Source organism: Pelodiscus sinensis, chromosome 7 (genome assembly GCF_052426305.1).
Source record: "Pelodiscus sinensis isolate ZL-2025 chromosome 7, ASM5242630v1, whole genome shotgun sequence".
Taxonomy (NCBI): Eukaryota; Metazoa; Chordata; order Testudines; family Trionychidae; genus Pelodiscus; species Pelodiscus sinensis.
Window position 1 is genome coordinate 45,192,909 of NC_143058.1, and position 18,739 is coordinate 45,211,647.

The 18,739-nt window shown below is 41.1% G+C and overlaps 1 protein-coding gene across 1 annotated transcript in view; it reads left to right on the forward strand.

The window, feature by feature from the left end:
• The window catches only part of SP9 (Sp9 transcription factor), a 65,417-nt gene that overhangs the window by 22,916 nt on the left and 23,762 nt on the right, over positions 1-18,739 (forward strand). Inside the window, exon 2 of the mRNA XM_075933654.2 lies at positions 15,626-15,785. The gene's annotated coding sequence lies outside the window, so the exon portion shown is untranslated. The remainder of the gene's footprint in view (positions 1-15,625; positions 15,786-18,739) is intronic.

Here is an 18,739-nt window from a genome sequence, read left to right on the forward strand (position 1 = left end):
TCCTACCCAACAAAAGACGACTTATAGACACCAGAGAAACCATTGTGGAACATCAGTGGACAGAAGACTTTATTGATTCTATTAGGAAGGGATGTGCACAACCATCATCCCATCACAGTTTGAGCTCTGATAGAAGAGAATAAAGAGTACCCAACTGGAACTTGCATAGGGCAATATTTCTAACTATAAACAAAGGATCCCCAAGTTCCTTCACTTGGGTTAGTTCAGATAGTCATAGAGAACTTGAACATTATAACAGCTGTGTATACATTTTGAAACCTAAGACTATAACTCATTTGTGTGTGTATGTTTGCCTGCTTTAACCTTGTAAGTAATTCTTTAAAAAAAAATCTTTAGTTAGTTTATCAAAGGATTGACTACAGGCATTGTCTTTGATGTGTGAGCTGAAGTGCAATTGACTGGGCATGGTGACTGATCCTTTGTGACTGGAAATAACCTAAATATTATTTTAATTTTTCATGTGAGGAAGCATCACATGGGACCAGACTTGTCTGGGTGGCAATGATAGATTGGAGTACCAAGAGGACTCTCTGGGTACGTCTAGACTACAGGGTTTTGTTGACAGAAGTTTTGTCGACAAATACTGTCAACAAAGCTTCTGTCGACAAAGAGTGTCTAGATTACATCCAGTTCTGTCGACAAAGCAAGCCGCTTTGTCAACATAACAGTGTGGACGCAAAGGACAGTATAGATGCAACAATGCCTTCTATCGACAGAACTCTGTCAACAAAAGGCGTTATTCCTCTTAGTATGAGGTTTACATACATCAACAAAACTGCTGAGTTTTGTCGACGTTATGTCGACATAACTCAAAGGCAGTGTGGACGCAGGTATAGTTTTATCGACAAAAGTCCAATTTTGTCGACAAAACCCTGTAGTCTAGACACACCCTCTGTGACTCCATTTTAAATCTCTTATGGTGCTTGAGGAGTTCAAACAATACATGGTTAGTAAAATGTAATTTTAGAACACAACCAATTTGGGGTTTATACCTGGGTTTTTAAACAGTCTGCCCGGGGAGTGGCACCCCCATTCATGAGCCACTCCAGATACCTCAACAGCGTTGTTATTGTTATAGGTGAGACATAGGTGAGACAGCTTTTTTAGTTTATGACTAATCTCATTATTTCACATATGTGTTGCGGGGTCGGCTTTGCTTCAGTGGAGGGCAAACAAAATACCATTTCCCTGACTATCCGCACCCTCCTCACTACACTTGTGTGTTCCACACTGGAGTCTAAACAGAGAGAATAAATTAAATATGCAATTGCTGATGTATTGTAGCATTCACTGCTGCATGCATGCAAAGTAGGGATTATTATCCTAGCATGATGTACCCTTCCAGGGCATCCCATGTTAGTGTTCATGAACCAGCTCTTGCATGACTAACATGTTTTCCAGTTTACTTTTATGTACATCAAGCACAGGAGCAGAGATTGGATACATGTGCCATCAGTGCCCATTGCACGGTTTAGGAACCACTTTCATTCAAAGCTAACCAATATTTCAGGGACATTAGCAATCTTCACTGCCCATGGGTAAAAATGATTGCCTTGCAAACCTTCATCACTACAGTATCAACAGTAACTCACCAATAGGAAGTTGATTACTTACCTAGTTAATCATTATGGGTGCCCACTTTCTAGATAACAACCCATTTCTGAACTGGCATAGCCTCTCTCATTCACATCTCCTGTTACTGGAGGATCAGGCAAGTCTTTGACACAGCTCTATGATGCTGTCCTTCCTCATGTGGAAGTTCTATACCCATTACTCATTTCAGGTCTATAATATGATGTACTACCACCACTCTGAGCCTGTGGTCCTGCTCCAAAACCACCAGTCAGTATAGGGGGAATTCACAGCTATCAAGCCTAGCCACAGCTATTTCCATTCCACCATGTCTGCATATAGTTAGTATGATCGCCTCATGAAGGAAGCATCTAAACTGCACTGTTATTTTGAGATAACTAGCATTATTTTGAAATAACAATGCAAGAGTCTACACAGCCATTCTATTCTTTCAAAATAATTTTGAAGTAATGGATGGCTTATTCCAAAAATCTGTAAGCCTCTTTTATGAGGAATAATGCCTATTCCAAAAATACTCCACTGTTGCTATTTTGAAATAGCCCCTCCCCAGTGCCTCCTGGGGCTCTAAATCAAGATAGCACATCTGCATTAAGGAAGCCTGCCTCAGACTAATTTTTAGGCTTTCCTGCAGTATAGACGTGCTATTTTGAAATAAGTTATCGGAATAACTGTTCTAGAATATCTTATTTCAAAATAAGTGTGCAGTGTAGACATACCACAAGACACAGTGTTGTCTTCTCAAGGTGACAAGCTGCTGGCAAATTGTTGTGTACTATGTCTCATGCCCCACATTCACCTGATGGACCACATATGAGTGTTGCATTAATGTCAACAACTAGAATAAGTCATCTTCCTGAGTTGGTGCCATCTCTTGCTACCAACTGATACATCTTCACAAACAATTTGATACATGCCAGGTTGGAAATGTTTTAGTTTACTGAGCCAGTGAGCTAAGAACACTTCCTCACAAGGGCCAGGGGAGGACAGGCAGATAAGACACTATGAAATAATTAATAGAGCAGTGCAGTGCTATGAACCATGTGATATACCCAAGAAATTTCAGTGCCTAATCCAGGTTAATACAACATCAGTGTGGCCCTAACTATACTTGAGAGTGGCTTAATACTGTGGATGCATATATCCATGCTTGGCTAACCTGGATTTCCAGACCAAGATGCCCAGATCTAGGTAAAGCCTACAGTAAAGACTTACCCGAAAATTAAGGTTTAATTATAGCCTCTCGTTTGCAGCCTCCGTAAAGAAAAACAAAAACACATAGCCATCAAAAACACTGTTCTTTCCATCAGAGATACAAACCAATTACATTCTCATATACATGGCATTTTCAACCTATCTTGCCATTATTTTAAGTAAAACTTTTGCTTAAGTCAGTGGCTATTCTAAAATTGTTGTGCTGCTTATAACAATTTATTATGTTATGTATTGTCATTTGAGAAATTACACATTTGTGTACGTTTTTTTTAGAAACCAGGTCTTTAAATGAGTTCCCCCTCATCTCTAGCTATGTGCTATATGACTAGAAAGGAAGGACTAGTTCATGGGCAGAAATTTTTCATGTCAAGAATTCCAGAATTACTGAAAGCCCTATAGCCTATAGTCATGGCTGCCTAATGTGAGTTGGGTAGCTTAAGTAATATTGGCAAGAAGATTTAGTTCTGTGGTTGTTCAGATTTCTAACTTGCCAACTTATATAGAATACCTATTTATCCTTTTTCATTTCAATGTTGGAAACAACAAATAATTTCTTTCTTCATATATAATGAAACCATAAAGTGGGAAATATTCTTGCAGAGGTTTTGAGGATGACTAATCAGTGAGATTTTCAAAATTGCCTGATAGGGTTTACTAAGAGAAGTTGGGTATCTCACTCTCTTAAGCAAGTTTGAAAATCCCAGCCTGACTTGAAGCTATGCAAGATTCTTTAAAATGTCACTATATTATTAGAGGTCAAAATAAATTCTTCATCTCCTCTCTCTCGCCCATCTACAAATTGTTGAAAAAATGTTGTTGCTTTTTTACCATGATGGTTAATCTTCTCTAGTTTATCTTTAGGATTTATGTTGTAATTGTTTATCACACTGCTAGCCATGCAATGATTTTTTTTGTGTGAATTCTGTTCATTTTCCTGATGCCCCTGTGATCCAATCTACAATCTATTTAAAAGAAAATGCTTTGTGTGCCATTTTGTGGCTGTGGTTGTTTGGAGTTCTATTTCAGCTTCATTAATATTGATGTAGCTTGTCTCACGGCTTATTGTCAGTAGATTATTTGAAATTAATCTTCAGCATTTGCTGTGATTTGTTTCTGTTTTGTGCTTCATCCTCTAACCCAGTTCTTCTCTAGTTAATTTTGTTGTCTTTATTTTTATGCGCTTGCTATGACAGTTCTGCTACTTGTGCTACTGTGGGGTGTCATGTCCTTTATGGGATCCCTGTTTCGTCTCTGCCTTTCACTGTGATTTTCCATCATTATGGACCTCTTGAATAAAAATGTAGCCCTTGTTTCTGACAAAGTCCATGTTCCTTTTCTTTTCTTTCTGTGTGATTTTCCATCATTATGGTTCTTAAATTTCTTGAATAATGATATATACTATGAACAAATGGATGGAGCCATAATGGCTTCATCAGTGTTTTCTAAAATGTACCTGCAGCTTTTAGAGCATACAGTGCCACAGCAGAGTCTGTACCATGTTTGTCAAGTGTTTTTTTTAAATATATTTTGTAATCTAGCGGTGACTATTCTATCATACATTCGTAATTTACCTTTTTGCTTACAGAATCTACTTCTTAGGATACTGGTTCCAAAATTCTACTCAGGTTGAACAATAAGCACTACTTCTAAACATCTTTGAACAAAGAGGTGAAAATATATAATCACTTTGTAATGTTTACAAAATAGCTACTATTTCATGGAAATATCTGTTAGGATTTTACATATAGGAAATATTGACTTCAAAAAGCTTATTTTAAAAGTTTAGATCAAGACAGAACTGTTTTAATGTAAGCTTCCACATCCAGATTAAAAATTATACTGAATGCTTAAAACACATTGAGATATAACTGTAAGTGATAAAATAACTGTATATATAATTAAGTTAAATTTAAACAACATCAGAGATGTGATGGAAACCAAATATAAATTCTAGATTTCTTACATGTCTGACTGGACAATACCCATTCATTGTTGTGAACAATAGTTTCAAAAATTGATACTAAAATTATAATAAATATATGTAAACATCTTTTAGCAATTGAATATATGTTATGGCTTGAGATTCATGTAAAAACATACAATACTAGTAGCACTATATGCAGCTGGGTGTTAATAGATGGTAAAATATCAATAATGGGCACATTTTCCTCTCATTTTGACTTCAGTTATGTCACACGAACATGGTTAAGGGCACAAAATAGCCCTTTATGTTTGTTAGTTCCTGGTCTCACTTATGTAAATTGCAAGACTTCAGCTGAATTCAGTAGGACCATGATTTGACCCTGAATGCTCCAGGAAACATTTTTAAAAATCACATTATGTCCTTTAGTGCTTGATTTTGAATTTGGGTGGTGCATCTTGTCCAGAGATGTGTAAAACAATCCTAGCTCCAACGAAGCTCAAGAAGGTAAACCATTCTTTACAAAACCTTTTGTAATGTAGACCCACAAAGGACTTGAATCATTGATGTTTCAGTAGAGAAAAATTGGGTCCACTTTGCCCCTTTATAGCTAAAAATTACAATATTTCTGCTCAAGAAATGTGGGGATCACTTATTCAATGTTCTGTCCTTTGGAGTGGTAATATATTCCTTCTTAATTCCTGTTGAACATACAAGCCCCAGATCATTCTCACCAGTTCCTTTCCAACTACAGTCAAAGGCCCTCTCTGGATTGCTGTCCTCACAATACTTCTGCATATAGAAGTCTACTCAAGGCTAGAAGCTTGCTGTAAGTCTCCTAAAGTTCAAAACTCACAGCCCTCAGGTTTATGACATTCCTGCTTGTTTTCTCTCTGTTTTTCGGTAACAATATCAGGATAGATAGACGGACTCAGGAATAAAACACTTTGTGTCCAGATCCCAGTTTCTTGTCAAGGAATGTGTCCATTGCCTAAATTTCCCTCACTAGCAAATCTGAATAGGTCTCCAGCTACACTGCTTCTATCAGGTTAGCGTTTCTCAATAAAAACAAAAATTCCAAATCAAAGCAAATTCCCAAATCCTCTGGGTTATAATAAAAGCATATACTAGTAGTCCCCTATATCTGATGTAGAGCTGCTGTCCTCATTCTTTGGCCCCAGATGACAAAATGAGCATCTGATTCAGCTGTGAATTTTCCATGGCCCTTAGCTTTCCTTCTTGGGATTTCTCAACATCTAGTCAAATGACCCTCACATAGAGGCACTTATCTGGCTATTACTTTAAGCTTCTTCCCAGACTTTTTCATAGGTCCTTTGACTGAAGAGCCCCACCACAGGACATGCTCTTTCCAGGTCCCTCTTGCTCTAAAGAAAAAGCTGTTTATTCATTCCCAGCACTTCTTGTGAGACCTACAGCTTCGAACAATCTGGAAACACCATCACCCAGTTTTCTACTGAGAATGGGACTGCGCTAAGCTTGTTGTAAATGGCCACTGTGCCTGTTACTCTCACATATGGGATCTCTGGATGGGGTAAAGGACTAGCTCACCCTCTAATAGAAGACTGGTAGTCATCTTCCTCATTTATGTAAATGAGAAGCGACCAGGTTTTTCTCATGATATGGAGGGTATCTACACTGCATGGTAGACCTGGGCACAGATTCAGGCTTGAGCTCAAACCCCACTACCATCCATACACACAAAAGTCTTATAATTCAGCCAGAAACCTCTCAGGACTCAGGTCTATGGCACAGGTCCAAACCCACTCATTCTGCAGTATGACTGTAGCTAAAGCTATGCTTGTGCCTGGAGACGCTGCCAGTGCTAGCAACAATCCCCTAGGCTGTGTGTTCTAGCCCTTTCATCCCCCATCTTCCCATCAAATTCCCAGAAACAAGGTAAAACTGCCTGATTCAAATACAGTTGCTCTGCTTGATGTTTCATCCTTCATATCCACATTGACTGCTCAAGGGGGAACACAGTTAACACTTTCATGCATTAGCTATGACCTGCAGTAACAAGAAGTCCTCTATCAAGTGCTGTGCTCTCTGGCCAAAGGAACACAGATGAATGCTGGTATGGTGAGGGAAAAGCAAAACATTTTACTTCAGCAAGAACACCAGAAAATATCAAAAGTATATTGGAAAGGCTGGTATTGGAGGAGGCACCAGGAACAAGTCAAGCAGCTGAAGATCAACTACTATGAAGCCAGCCACACCTTAGGCTTCTCTTTGTCTCTGACCTGCCTATTCTATGTGGAATTTGAGCAGGTATTGAAAACTGGAACAAGCACAAAACCCAGAGTATTGCATAACAATCTGAATGAGGATGGTATACTCATAAACCTTCAATCAGGGGTACTACTGCATAAGATCCTGCATCTGCCAAATCAAATAGCTGAAATAACCTTGGTTCTGATGCCAGACATGAATTTGACTATGCTGTCACAGCAGTTACAGATGACTCTGGGTCCACATGAAGAGTTCAATCATTGTTCAGGTATATTCTGATCTCAGCTCTGGATTGAACTGTTTGTATGTCATCAGGAGTGAAATGAACATTTGCAATCACTTAAAGAAAAAAAAACAAATTACAACAAAAGTTAGTAAGTGTTGCCCATTAAAATTATGTTGCACATGTCCATTACCTGACCAACCCTCCTTCCCCTCTACATTGGAGTTTGCCCAGTAAAAAGGAACTGAGTGGGGAGCCAGAGTTAGCCCCAACTTTTATACCATTGTACAAAGACAGCAGAGGGAACATGTCCTCCAGAACAGTGATGTACTCCAGGGTTTGCACTACTTGAAAGGATTAGAAAATCAGTAACAGCATCTTTCATACAAACACTCCGACTCTAGGGAACAAATGTGCAGATTGATGCATGCTCTTTATTGATTTTGGTATGTGCCTCTTATGTGTATGTTGGCCTTCTGGAACTTCTGTACCAGGCAATGAATGTGCATGAATAAAATAAAACTTCAATCTTGAAGTGATGCATCCCATGCAAATGGCAGAAATGTCTTTTTTCCTTCCTCATGGGCAAACAATAAGCTCTTATTGTCCTTACCATCCCCTTCCATCTCTGCTGGGCAGAAAAAAAACAACTACAACCCTGGGGGAGAAGACTGTTACCAGTGGATACGGAGAAAGAGAGTCAATAATCAAGTGATGCCGTTCATCAACTTTGCCAAAAATGCCCAGCTTTCTTATCAAAAGGAAGGGGAAAAAGAGTGAGAGAGAGAGAAAGGGAGGCTGACCAGACGAAGACAAGTTTGGCAGCCTCCCAGTTCCTGGAGCAAAAAAAGAGGCTGAGTGAAGAAGACTGAATACAGCAGCAGGACTGTTTGAGTGGTCGCTCAATCTCATGGCAACCAGGCTGTAGGCTCTATCTTCAGCTGCAGGACCATCTTCATGGTCTGAGTCCCCTTCCCACTACCATGGCCTATAGTCTATACAGCCTTTTGGCAATTCTGGAGTTGGCGCATCCATAGCAAAAGCAACGGACATATGAAAACAGTAAAACGTACTCGGTATATTCCTCCACTTCTGTTCAGCTACAGCCCACACATGGGAAACTTATTAGAAGGGCCCAGGAGACCACCATAATAGGGGACATAACAACACTGAAAATGTATGGTGACAGTCTATGTAGTTTTGTCCTTTTTTTATCTGCCATCTTAATATGCAGTTTTTGTTTACTGTCTTTTACATCTTGATAGCAGCTGGTCTACCTAAAAGATTTTTAAATTGTGATTTATTTATTTGAAAGTTTAAAATGGTGTGTTGAATTTGCAAACAAGGATACAGAATCAGTCTTTATTAAAATCAGTACAAAGAAACCTCATCACAGTAATCCATATGCTGCGTGTTGAGATAAATCAACAGTATTTATAAAACATAAAATTCATGAACACTATAATGCCTGCTCATCCCTGTCATCCTGCAAACACATTATGTAAGCCCAAAAAGATTTCCTTTGTGTGTGTGGATCACACCCTAGTAATGATAGGTGCAGTTTCTGGCTATGGATAAAATTGTGGCAATCTTCCACTCCTCATGAAATGACTCACCTTTAGCCTCATATATTATTGTTGCTTGCTGTGCACTGCACAATGTAATAGCACTGCCATCTTTGGCATCCAAATGGCTTTGAAGTTCTGTCCAAGAATCAGGTAAAACTCAAACTAGACAAGATCTGGTCTCTCTTCAGTGTTTTGGATCTGTTGATCAATGAGTAAAGGTCAGTCTTGTCCCGAGTTCAGAGGGTAGAGTTCATATGGACTATCTGGGATTCTATAGTCACCAGGGGTTTATTATTACTGTAAGGAACTGTCTCAGATTGCTAGGGCAAATGGCCTTCTGCATGTACATGGTTTGGCATGCCAGACTTCATCTAGACAGCTTCAGGGCTGGTTGAAGTCAGTGTACTCCTCAGCTTCTCTCCAGTTTAATATGCTCATTCAGGTGTCCCCAGCAGTGCTAGCTTCCTTGAACATGTGTTTGGGAGTTCCCTTTGCTTTTCTCTTACCCACACAGACTGGTTATAGACATGTGTTCTCTAAGTCGGGGAGCTCATCTATGGATAACAATGGATTTATGGTCTCTAATCATACAAGATTTAGCTGTCCACATAAACATATGAGGAGTAACGTTAGTTCGGACTAAGGGCTTTAGTCCAAACTAACGCGTCCTGGCACGCACTTCCTGGTTCGAATCAGCTGTGATTTGAACTAGCGCGCCGGCGAGATGATGTTAATGAAGCGCGGGATATTTAAATCCCCGCTTCATTAACTACTTCGGTCGTCTCCAGTTCCTAGTCCGAACTAGGGATGCAGTGTAGACGTGCCCTTAGGTTCTGAAAGGGCCTGGTCAAGTTAAATCTCCCAAGGGCTTGGCATTAACAGATTCATCTTTTGAACTGATGACTACTTGCTCTTTACTTCACCTGTCCATGAAAGTAATATTTTGGTAGCTATTACCTTTGCAAGAAATATGGTATAATTATGAGCGCTGAGAGCAAACTCTCATTAAACGGTCTTTTATAGAGGACCAAGTTTACTTATAACCATATCAAAAATGAGTTACTAAGTAATACCGGAATTCCATCACAATCTAGTGATTGACTTGCCAACTTTCTTTCCTAAGCTACATTCTCTTAAGGATGGATGTCAGAGGAACATTAGTTTTTTATGTGGACAGAACTGGATTGTTAGGTCATCATGTCTGCTGAGGGAAAAGGAAAGAGTTAGTCATCTTATAAGAACTGAAGTCTAACAAGGAAGCCTTATAATAAGCTCTGATCTTAGGATTTAGATCAGGGGTTTCGAACTCCCTGCTGGAGCAGTTGCGCAATCCAGCCTGGGAGTCCCAGAGGGGTGAGCTGTTCATTCCCATTCTCCAAGTCCCGGCCTCTCCTCCCTCCCACCCCCAGCACCACATCCTCCAAGGACATGGCTTTGAGGATTACCAGGGGGCTTGGCAGGGGGTGGCAGTAGTAGTCGAGTCCCCCCTCCCCCCCACACACACTCCCTACATACAGTAGCAGGAGGCACAGGGAAATGGAGTGCACTCGGTGGGTGCCACATGGAATGCAAGGGACCTGACTGCTGCTGCCATACCACACCAGGCCCCCACCCCCTAATTCCCGATACCATGTCCTCAAGGTAGGGGGGGACGGGTTGTCACGGGAGGAAGAGGCCGGGAAATGATGGAGCATGGGGAATGGGAATAGACAGCCCTTCCTTCCTCCCTCCATGACTCCCAGGCTGGATTGTGCAATTGCTCTGGCTGAGGATAGCCCATGGGCAGGGATTTTGAGATCCTTGATTTAGATATTAGATAATAATTTGGCTTCAGTATTAAAATACTTAACCTTTCAAATCCTAAATCAGATAGACTTTGGTAACATTTTTAAGTTGGGCTTTATAGTTCAAGCAGACGGCCATACAGACTCCTTTTTAGACTTATTCTTATAGGCTGTGTCTAGACTGCATCCCTTTTCCGTAAAAGGGATGCAAATTAGACACATCGCAATTTGCATCCCTTTTACGGAATTTGTCTAATTTGCATCCCTTTTACAGAAAAGGGATGCAGTCTAGATTTAAATCCCCGCTTCATTTGCATAAAAATGGCTGCCGCATTTTTCTGGCTCAGAGCTTTGCCAGAAAAAAGCGCCAGTCTAGTCACGGATCTTTCGGAAAATAAAGCCTTTTCCGAAAGATCCCTTATTCCTTATTTTAAGAGGAATAAGGGATCTTTCGGAAAAGGCTTTATTTTCTGAAAGATCCGTGTCTAGACTGGCGCTTTTTTCCAGCAAAGCTCCGAGCCGGAAAAAAGCGGCAGCCATTTTTATGCAAATCAAATGGGGGGGATTTAAATCCCCGCTTCATTTGCAATTGCGATGTGTCTAATTTGCATCCCTTTTACGGAAAAGGGATGCAGTCTAGACACAGCCATAGTGGGTAAGTATTCTTTTTTGTATAAATTTGATTATTTATATCCAATCAGATTTTGAAGCTAATTTGATTTTATCTTGATTTAATTGCAGTATTATTTCATTTCTAGGTTAGTTTATTATTCATAGTTCAGTTTTGGTGATATGTTTATTTTATTTCAATATAAGAGTTTTAATAAAATGTATAGAAAGATAAAAAATCGTGTTTCTTTCAATAAGTATTGTATGTACAGAACTTTTGAAGACCCAGGCAGATAGTAGAAAGTCAGTGAAGAAGACCACGCAGGTCCATCTAACCAGTCTTTGATTCTCTCTGCAGTCTGGCTTCAATCCCATTTAAAACAATGTGAAAGACCCCATTTTAAATACAGGAAAATGTGTGAATCATGTGATGCCAGCAATTGTAACATCCTGGGAAAATTTAAAAAGAAACAATCCAGAGTTGGTAATACTGCTCCAGAATGTATATAATTAGAAAACATTCATTCATCTTCCCTTTAGAGCCGGCCCGCGGGCCAATTGCGGCCCGTGTTCCGGTTTAATACAGCCCCCGCTTTCTCCCCCTCTCCTGGCTCCCCGGCGCTCTTTTGAACTGGCGCGCCCAGCGCGCTGCTTCCGGCCGCGCCACCGCCACCGTCGCCCATGGCCTCCGCGGTCCTAGAGTCTGCCCTGTAGGGCACGTCTGCAGCCCTGCTCCCCCACTCAGCTGCGGGTTCGCCCTGCCCCCGGGCCGCCGTGAGGCCGGCGTGCCCTGCGCTCTCCGCCCGCCTCCGACCCAATGGGCGACTCCGCCTTGGGGCTGAGAGTGCGAGGACGGACTCTGCAGCTGCAGAGATCGGGAAATGTCTCAGTACCTGTGATTGGCGCTGCGCACTGTCAGCTTCCTGGCGAGCTCGGGCACGTGGAGCTGTGAACACGCCCGAGCTCATCCTTAGACTCTTCACCACACAAAGCCACAAAGGCAAGAGAATTCTTGTTGGGCAGTGTATTAGTGCAGTGTATTACTTGGGCATTGTATTACTTAGACCAAAACCTCTGGCACTGCGCTCACATGATCCCTTCCCCTTCTGGTCAATTTCAAAAATGGCAACTGTAAATAAGAGAAGGAAAGTTGACAGTGAGGGCCGCTGCTTCCAGGACAGGTGGAAAGTGGAATATTTCTTCACTGAAATACGGAATCACTGTGTTTGTCTGATATGCCAAGAGACTGTGGCTGTTTATAAGGAATTTAATGTCAAGGGACACTACCAGTCGAGACATAGCACATACGACAAGCTAACAGGGCGCCACCGCAGTGAAAAGTTGAAGCAACTTGAAGCTGTTTTAATGTCACAACAGCGATTTTTCATAAGAGCCCGTGAGTCAAATGAAAATGCCACAAGGGCGAGCTATGAGGTGGCAACATTAATTGCTAAAAATTGCAAATCTTTTGCTGAGGGTGACTTTATCAAAGAATGCGTTATGAAAATGGTTGAGAATATCTGTCCCGAGAAGAAGCAAGAGTTTGCCAACATTTGCCTGGCTCATAACACTGTAGCACGGAGAATTGAAGAGATTTCATCAGATATTAAGAGACAGTTGACGTCCAAAGGAGTGGATTTTGACTTCTTTTCAATAGCCTGTGATGAAAGCACGGACCTATCTGACACAGCTCAGTTGCTGATTTTTATGAGAGGGGTGGACGATGAAATGAATGTGACTGAAGAGCTACTTGACCTCCAGAGCCTTACGGACCAAACAAGAGGAAAAGATTTATTTGTTTCTGTTAGTTCCACCATAGATGATATGAAACTGCCTTGGAACAAAGTTACTGGGATTATTACTGATGGGGCACCTGCCATGGTTGGTGAACGAAGTGGATTATCAACCCTAATCTGTAACAAGGTGATCGAAGAAGGAGGCAAAGCTATTAAACTCCATTGTATCATTCATCAACAAGTTCTCTGTGCTAAACATCTCAAATATGATCATGTTATGAAACCGGTGCTAAAGACTATTAATTTTATTTGCTCTAAAGCCCTGTGCCACCGCCAGTTTAAACAGTTTCTACTGGACATCCAGGCTGAATACGAAGATGTTTTATATCACAACGATGTAAGATGGCTCAGTCGGGGGTCTGCACTGCAGCGTTTCTACTCTCTCAGAAAGGAAATCAGAGAATTCTTGGAAACAAAGGGACAACCAATGCGAGAACTATCTGATCCTATTTGGCTGGCTGATTTGGGGTTTCTAGTTGACATAACAAAGCATCTGAATGTACTGAACACGAGTCTTCAGGGGAAAGATGCAGCGTTGAACCAGCTTTATTCACACCTCAAAGCCTTTGGGACAAAGCTGCAACTTTTCATAAGGCAGTTGTCACAAACACAACCCAATACCATACATTTTTCAGCGTTGCAGGAAATAATGAACAGTTTTCCACAGGACAATATCAGTGCGCAAACGAGCAGGTATACAGCAGACATCGCATCTCTGGCTGGGGAGTTTAAACGGTGCTTTCAGGATTTTGCAGCTATTGAAAAGGAGATCAGCCTTTTCTCCTCTCCATTCTCTGTTGACCCCGATGATGCTCCAGATCAGCTGCAGCTCGAGCTCATTGAGCTGCATTGTGACAGTGAGTTACGCAGTCATCACCAACAGCTCTCTCTTGTGAACTTTTACCGCCAACTGGATAAGAGCCGGTTTCAAGAGATTCGAACATTGGCTAAGAAAATGCTGAGCTTGTTTGGCTCAACATATATGTGTGAGAAGACATTCTCTGCTATGAACTTTAACAAGAACCGCGTGAGGACAAGACTAAGTGACTCTCACCTGCGTGACATTTTGCGCATCAAAACCACTTCCTTTGAACCAGACCTAGCCTATGTGCTGCAGTCCAGATCTCAGTTTCACCCTTCACATTAGTGCAGGCAAGTTTTTTTTTCAATTGAGATGAATACATTGTAAAATCTCAGTTAATGTCAGTTGGTCTAAATCAGTTATAAATATATTTGGACACAACATGTATAGTTGGTGTTATGTTCCTGTTCATATTTTTTTAACTTAAAAGTTGACAGACAACCTTTATTACCAATAATATGTAATGTACTTTACAATGTTCCTGACATATATTTCAGCTTCCTGGATTTTTTTTTTCATCTGGCCTTCAGATATGAAAGGCAGAGTGATTTAACACCTGTTTAGATTTGTCATCCATGTGACGAAATGAAAAGTATGCCGTTTGCAATAAACTTTGCATAAAATAGTTAATTTGCATTTAATTTTAATGGTTCAAAGAATGTCAGGCAAAATGGTCAGCCCTCATGCATGTTCACTTCTTCAAATCTGGCCCTCTTTGAAAAAAGTTTGGACACTCCTGCTTTAGAGCTTAAGTATGAGCTCCATGTGATTCTGAAATCAAGCATATTTGGGGAGGATAATCAAATGTCACAAATCCTCAGTTAAATATTTTGTTTCACCTCAGTCATGTTTCAAAGATGCATGTCTAGCTCTGAAGGGAGAATGGCCCAAATGAGAATGGCTATTTCAGATTACTATAAATAGCATATAGTAGAATATATATTTTAACCAAGACTATGCCACTGCTTTTAGATCTGTTTTCACCAAGGGAGAGATCATGTAGATCTGAAGCTCTGTATTTTTGAAGGATTGTATAAAATTAGCAGTTCAAAAGTGAATCATGGAAACTCCCACAAATACATGTTGTGAACCAATTACTTATACATATATTTATATTATATTATTCCTAATTTACATGCACAACCCAAACTGATGTAAATGAGTTTCATATCCAAGTGGCATAAAGGATATGATATCCTTTGTTTCAAGTCCTTATGCTGGCTGGATCTGCTGAATAAGAGCACTGCAATTCCATGTTATCAATGACAACATATTGGATGGGTCTAGACTGGCCAGTTTTTCCAGAAAATCAGCCACTTTTCCGGAAAAACTTGCCAGCTGTCTACACTGGCCGCTTGAATTTCCACAAAAGCACTGACTTCCTACTGTAAGAAATCAGTGCTTTTTGCGGAAATATTATGCTCCTCCCGTTCGGGCAAAAGTCCCTTTTGTGCAAAACTTTTGCGCAAAAGGGCCAGTGTAGACAGCTGAGATTTGTTTTGCGCAAAAAAGCCCCGATTGCGAAAAGTGCTTTTGCGGAAAAGAGTCCATGCCAATCTAGACGCTCTTTTCCGTAAATGCTTTTAACGGAAAACTTTTCCATTAAAAGCATTTCCGGAAAATCATGCCAGTGTAGACGTAGCCAATATTGTGAATTCACAATGACCCATTTTTAAAAACCATAATAGTTAGACTAAATTTTGCTTCTATAATAGAAAAAGCTATTTGTAAAATGCAAACTTGATTCCCGACATAGAAATAAAATTTACACTTTTGTCTTTTTTAGAACTTGAAAGTGTTTGAAAAGTGGCCAAACAATGGATGTACAGATAATGAGGAGCAAAGGAGTAGCACTCCTGAATTCCACACCCTCCTGGGTAAAGATGCATAGGATTGTCATCCCCTCCATCCACAAAGGCAGAGGAGTTGTTCTGACCAAGTGAGAGGTAATAGTTTAATATAGTCTAAAAAATAATTTTAATGACTTAATATAACTCCTGTTTTTCTCCTGTTCAGATAATGGGAAAGCTCCCATTCCCATTTTTCCAACCATGTGGTATACATAACCTATCAGCCACATGTTAAAGTTAACCTTTATAAATTATATTATGCAAATTCTGTGGCACTGTATGTTTTTAATCAAACTTTAAATTTTTTCAGACTGTTTATTAAACAGTTTTCCATAATCAAAAACTAATAAAACCACAACCTGAAACACTCAAATGCCTTAAATCTCTAGAGAACATTTCAAAGAGTAACTCGTTGGAGAGTTCACCAATGAACATTCAGTTCTATTAACATAATGCAGCAGTTTTTGTTTAAAATGTTAGCAAGAAGCATTTTATGTAATTACTTTAAATCACTAGCTAATAAAAAGTCATGTTAGAGTAATTAAGATCAACAATGAAACACTTCTCATAACTTTTTACATGAATAAGATGTGAGAAGGGTGTGTATGTTGAGTTCAGAAATCATTTGGATACTTACAGTAAATTAAATGTTTACAACTTTATGCAGTGTTGTTGTAGTCACGTTGGTCCCAGAATATCAGAGAGACAAGGTGGGTGATATAATATCTTTTATGAGACCAGCTTTTTTAAAGAGAGACAAGCTTTTGAGCTGAAGAACAGTTCTGTGTATGCTCAAAAGCTTATCTTTCTCAACTGAAGTTGGTCCAATAAAAAAGTTACCTCACCCACATTTGAAATACGTATCAAAAATCACAATAAATGTACAGAATTTCAAATAACACCAATAGTTCTACATTAGAAAGTCATCTTATAAATTTTTACATACCCTAAACTAGGGCAACTTCTGATGAAATAGCAAAATAGAACTATATTAAAGCATATGAACAACAGTTTTTAAATTGTTAGCAAAATAAAACATCGCACCCATATTTCTTCATATGCTCTTTAAAAAATATGCAGTATAACAAAGGAACAAGTCACTTTCTTTCAGTACTGCAAGCTCATTACTTGTATTACAGCATCTTGAACTGGGTAATACAGATTCAGCAAATAAAAACTTGTGGACTAAGTGTGAAGTTAAAAATTCTTAATATTATCAGTCATTCGAAATTGCAGTACAGGTTGAACCTCTCTAGTTTGGTACCCTCAGGACATGACTGGTGCCAAATCAGAGAATTTGCTGCACCACATGAGGTCAATATTGTATAGCGGTATTACCGACACTTCCAGTGCTTACTGGGCTCTAAGAAGATATTTAGGGGTAAATTAGAGCTAACTCACAGCTCAGAACACAGAGCCAGGACAGGTGTCTGTAACCAACCACCATGGACGTGGCTTTATGATACTGTGGGAAACTTAGCCACACCCATGGTAAGTAGACATCAAGCTAACTAAAATCATGATGGACCATGGATGTTGCCAGACCAGAGAGTGTGAGATTAGAGAGGTTCAACCTGTATTTTTATTTTCAAGTGACCTGTGTGATCAAAGAGCATTAGATCACACCCCTCACGTCTATATTTCAAAACCAAAAAGAGAAACTACAATTCTGGATCTGCTGCAGCTCAGGATTCTGAAAAACAGAAAGGGTATGTCTGCACTATAGCACTATTTCCAATTAACTTAATAGTTAATAATTAACTTAATAGTTAATTCGAATGAAGCTAATTCAAAATAACGCATCTATACACAAAAACTATTTCGAAATAGCACGTCCACACTGAGTGGACCCTGAACCGAAGGTAAGGCTGGCCGGATCCAGTGCCGGCAGGGCATCAGTTTAGGACTTAGTGTGTGGGGCTGCTGCCTGAGACTAACTGAGCTCCATGCTTAAAGGGACCCTACCCCCACCCCGGACAGACAGTTCTCAGGGTTCCCTGCTTGCTTGTCTACCTCGATGAGAGACAGCAAAGCAGTCCTGTCTTGGAGTGCCCTGAGTGCCCGAACTCGGGACACCACAGCACTCGGCCACATAGAGCCAGAGCTGCCCCTGGGCATACCGGTGCATCTTGTGGGGTCATTGCCATCAGCCCGGCTGTATTTGCTGCAGGCTGCCATCTGAGGGGTCCATTGGAGGGCTGTCAGGATCCAGGAGGCCCTGCAGGAGAGCATCCACCCTGAGGAGCCTTCAGAGCCTCCCCAGTCCTCCCCACCAGGAGCTCGTGCCCCATTCCTCCCTCACATCTTTCCACTTACCCCTCCCTAGGCCCCTTTCCTGATGTCAAATAAAAGAAACATATGTTCAAAAATACAAACTGGGTTTACTGAACAAAACTGGGGGGGGGGATGAACCTCTGGGGAGACTGGGAAAATGAGGTGGGAGAGGGGAAAAAAGAGGGTGGAAGAGGAGAGGGGAAAACATGGGAGGAGGAAGCTGGAAGGGAGAAGCAAGAGGAAGAAGGGGGAGGGGAAGCTCAGGGCCCAGGGTTGGGGGTCTCGCCAGACCAACTTAACTTTCATGTTAACCTGCTCCTGGGTTCACACGTGGCCTTTGGTGGCCAGGCTGGCAGCTATCCTGCCATAAATGGCCGCATTCCTCCGTCTAGTGCAGAGATCATGGAAGTTGGGGCCATCCCCCCCCAAGCTGAATAAGGTCCATGATCTCCACCCTGGACAAGGAAGGCACCCACCTTCTCCAGCCCCTGTCAGGCTCCTGGGAGCTGGCAGACTGCTCCTGGGGAGCGGTGGAGGGCTGGCTGCCAGTGGCTTTCTGGCTCATGTTTTGGGGCCACTGGGTCAGGGGCTCCGGTGGCCACTGCTGGCTCTGGGCTGGCAAGCTTGGAGCTGGCACAGGCACTGTGGCCAGGGTCTATCCCTTTAATGGCTCTGGGGCTGGGGAAGAGGAGAGTAAGTTTTCCTGGTTGTGCCTAGAGTGGCCACCAGGGCTCCCTGGGAAGGACTGGAGGCCCCGTATTTCAAATTAAGTGTCT